We start from the raw sequence: 4,051 nt of genomic DNA, 5'->3' as shown, positions 1-4,051 counted from the left end.
ACAGGGGCCCGCCACAGCGCCGGCCATTTTTTGGTTGCAGCCATCACTGTTGTTTGGCAGGCCCGGGCTGGGGATTCGAACCCGCCACCTTAGGTGTATGTGGCTGGCGCCTTAGCCGACTGAGCCACAGGCACCGAGCCCACTTTATACTTTTTCCTTAAAGTGATTTCTCTTTCATGTCCATGATCTCTACATGTCATTACCTCTAAAATTTACATATCCTTTATGAATCCCTCCCTGAGTTTTAGATCGTTCTCCATTTGAATGTCTTGCATGAACTTTATTCTTTTTTTATTTCAGATTAATACGAGGGTACAAACGATTAGGTTACAATGTGTGCCTGTATAAAGTCCCTGTTGTAGTTGTGTTCTGCACCCTTACATTGTGTCCTTTAGGTGGGAGCACCCCACCTTGTATGAACTTTAAACCCAAAATATCTAAACCTGCATTTATCAGCTTCCTTCCCCAAGCTGTTTTGGAGTTTCCTTTCTCAGAAAATGATTCCACCATTCATTCAAGTCTGAAAACCACGTATGTGAGAGGCACTTCCTCTCTTTACCTTTTCATCTAGGTCCCATTACCAAAACTCTACTTCTAAACCATGTCTACAGCTTTTATCCTGCTTCAAGCCACCAACACCTCACTCCCGGACTGCTCTAAGAATCTCAGAAACAATCTCTACAGCTACTTCAATTCCTTCTCTATTCTGTGCCTGCAGCCATCATGATCTTTTCTTTGTTTTACATTTTAAATGTGTGTTAAATATACATAACATGAAATGTAGCCTTTTAACCATTTTTTTCCAGTGTACAATTCACTAGCATTACGTACATTCACGATGTTATACAGCCATCACCAGGGCCAACTCCAGTATTCTTTTTCATCTTGCCAAACAGAAGGTCTGTCCCCTTAAACAATAACTTCCCACTTCTTCCTCTTTTCAGGTCCTGCTACTTTCTATCTCTATAATTTGCCTATCATATTAGGTGTTTCATATAAGAGAATCAGACACTTACATCTCCTGGACAAATAAAGCTTCTCCATTGCTAAGTCTAATAGGCAGTTCTAAGTCCTTGTCTACCAGCATCTGATATGGCTGTTCGTTCCCTTCTCCCTCTGCCCCCTGTCTTAGCTTGGCCTTCTAGACACCCACTCTCATTGCTCTCTTCCTTTCTCACACGCTGCTTCTTTTCTGGTTCCTCTTCATCTGCCTTTCTTCTAGATATTGTAATGTCCCGGGGTCCAGGCCTTAGACATGCTCTTCTCTGCTCACACTCCCCTGGTGACCACCTCCAGATTTGTGGCTTGAAACTCCACCCACACAGTGGTGGCTCTCAAAAGTATATCCTCACCATTGACTTTTTTTTTGCAGTTTTTGGCCAGGCCTGAGTTTGAACCTGTCACCTCCACCATATGGGGCTGGGGCTCTACTCCCTTGAGCCACAGGTGCCTCCCTCACCACTGACTCTTTCTTGAGCCCCTACCTGCCTCTGTCCAACCCTCTTCCCTACTAAAATGCTCTTGGCTATTCCCCTTTACAATGCCTTTGCCTGGTCACCCCCTGCCTCCTACAGATACCAGTTCAAAATCCCAGTTACTCTTTCATGGCTCGTTCACAGAGCCATTGGCTCTTGCATTGTCCTCTTTATTACAGTTGTTTATTTCACTGTTTTCTAAACTAAACTATGAATTACAAGAGTGAAGGGAACCAAGCTTATAACAGGCACCTAATAACGCATACCAAAATATCCCCCTCCCCGAGAGTTGTCACTTGCCTTTCTCTAAGCTTGAGAGGCAGTGTCTGCATCCTTTATCTACCAAGCACTCTCCATTCATGTATCGGATACGCACAGCCTTCTTTCATGGCCCTAGGGGCAGCTAGTACCCGTCATGGGCTGCCACTCTACCTTGCCAGGCCTCATCACAGCTCTCACTGCTTTTTCAACTAATCAGTGAGCCCTTTGGGGAGCAAGTTCTATGTCTTACTCATCATCTAAAAGAAATCTCCATCTCAATCACTAACAAATGGTATTTGTCCATCTTATTCATCCCCATAAATTATTCTGCCTGTGCCTTCATTTCCTTTGGGCTCCCTGTGGGCTGAGCCCCCTGCAGGTCACACACCATACTTCACGCAAACATGCATTCAACCAGTACCTATTTTATAAATGATTTAACGATCTTCACGTCAAATAAGCAAACTGAAGAACAAGAGCATAATCTACCCAAGAGTCTACATTCTTTTTTTTTTTTTTGAGACAGAGTGTCAAGCTGTCACCCTGAATAGAGTGTTGTAGCGTCACAGCTCACAGCAACCTCAAACTCTTGGGCTTAATTGATTCTCTCACCTCAGCCTCCCAAGTAGCTGGGACTACAGGCGTCCGCCACAACACCCGACTATTTTTCTGCTGCAATTGTCATTGTTGCTTTAGCTGGTTCAGGCTGGAGTCCAACGCTCCAGGCTCAGTGTATGTGGCTGAGGCCCTACCCATTGAGCGACGAGTGCCGCCAAAAGTCTACATTCTTAAGGAATAGCAGAAAGCATGTCTCTTAGCTTCCATCTGGCAAGCATTTTTAGGACTAAAGAAAACATGAACACTTCCAATAGGAAGACTGATTATTCGAGAATTCAAAAAAGAACTTAGGAATTATCATTCATTAGACAAATAATTAGTAAACACTTGTTATATACCAGGTGCTGATGAATGAAACCCTGCTACCTTGAACTTCCTAGGGGAGGAACTCAACCCCAAGAGAAAACTTCACAAGGTGGTAAGAACTACTCAAGTGGCCTGGTCTAAGGAGGACCATAAGGGCACAGCAGGGCTTCTGTATTTGCATGTTGTTGGGGGAAGGCTGTTCTGGGAAGCTGGCATTGGAAGAAGTGCAGGATAAAGTAAGGGATGTGCCCAAGCAGGTGTCTGGGAAAGAGCTTTCTAGGAAGAAGAAAGGGCAAAGGCCTAGGGACTGGAGCAGTCCTGGCTGTGCCCTGGGGACAACAAGGAAGCCACCGTGTCTAGAGGCCTGCCTGGCCCTAATAAACGCTTACAGAATTCTGATGAGACAGGAAGATCTGGGGGCGCCTGAGTCAAGCAGTGTCTGGTTCTGACTTAAAGGAACCACATGGATGCTTAAGGATAGAGAAGATTTAATGGGGTGGCGGTGTGGAGTAGGGGCCAGAGTGGGGACACCAGCTGAGGCTGGGCAACTGGGGGCTACTGCAACCCTGAAGGTAAGAGATTTTTTTTTTCCGGAGATTATTTAGCCAATCTATGTGTATTTCAGGCCTATGTCTTCCATCTGTCCGTAGCTCCACGGAACGATACGTCTTCACCTAGGACACCCCCACGCCCCCACCCCCACCCCGCTGCCAGGGAGATAGTTTTTACCTGCACTGATGAAAATTCTTCGTAGGAAGAAAATGGCTTTCAGTTCCCACCGCGTTTCTCGATCCTTTCCCAAGATCCGGGAAGGGCACTGCACCGAGGCTGCGGGAGGACTGGGGACTTGCGACCCGCGTGCACGTCGTCCTGCGCTCTCCCCGGAGCCCGGCGGGCGGCGGCGGGCGGGCGGCTGGTTCTTGGTTTCGTTTTCCCGGCGGACTCCGCCTTTTTCTCCCGCTGCCCGGCTCTTCCCACACGAGCGCGCAGCTGCCCCGGAGCGAGCGCGGGCGCATCCTGCGGCGCCGGCTCGGGGCCCTGCACCGCCGCGCTCCGGGGACAGTCACGACCCCCTGCGGGGAAGGGTCGGCCGGGAGGGCAGGACCCTGTCGCCTTTCTGTGATCCCATCTTACTCTTCGACCCAAACATTTGGGGTGGGGGCTTGAGGAAGTGGATATTATCGGCTGCATTTGACAATAGGAGAAACTGAGCCAATGAACTCGCCCGGGATCCTGCCGCTCCCTCGGTTTCTCGTGCTGCCGGCCAGTCAGCAAAGCTGGACAGGAGAGGCTGGGGGGCATAATCGCCCTGCAGTGCTTTCTCATCCATCCACTTATTGGCAGAAACTTGCCTGCTGCTGTACCAAGAAGCACCTGTGGGCGAGTCCTGC

General features: G+C 48.6%; 1 protein-coding gene across 2 annotated transcripts in view; it reads right to left on the bottom strand.

Annotated features, from left to right (window-relative positions):
* Positions 1 to 3,459, bottom strand: part of EIF2AK2 (eukaryotic translation initiation factor 2 alpha kinase 2) — a 32,962-nt gene extending 29,503 nt beyond the window's left edge. For both annotated transcript variants that reach the window (XM_023516679.1, XM_023516680.1), the window contains exon 1: positions 3,390 to 3,459. The gene's annotated coding sequence lies outside the window, so the exon portion shown is untranslated. The remainder of the gene's footprint in view (positions 1 to 3,389) is intronic.
* Between the last annotated feature and the right edge of the window lie 592 nt (positions 3,460 to 4,051).

This window comes from Otolemur garnettii, unplaced genomic scaffold, assembly GCF_000181295.1.
Source record: "Otolemur garnettii isolate 467f Iridium unplaced genomic scaffold, OtoGar3 scaffold00095, whole genome shotgun sequence".
In the NCBI taxonomy this organism is placed as follows: Eukaryota; Metazoa; Chordata; class Mammalia; order Primates; family Galagidae; genus Otolemur; species Otolemur garnettii.
The sequence above is the reverse complement of the archived record's forward strand: the minus strand, read 5'-3'. Positions and strand labels throughout refer to the sequence as shown.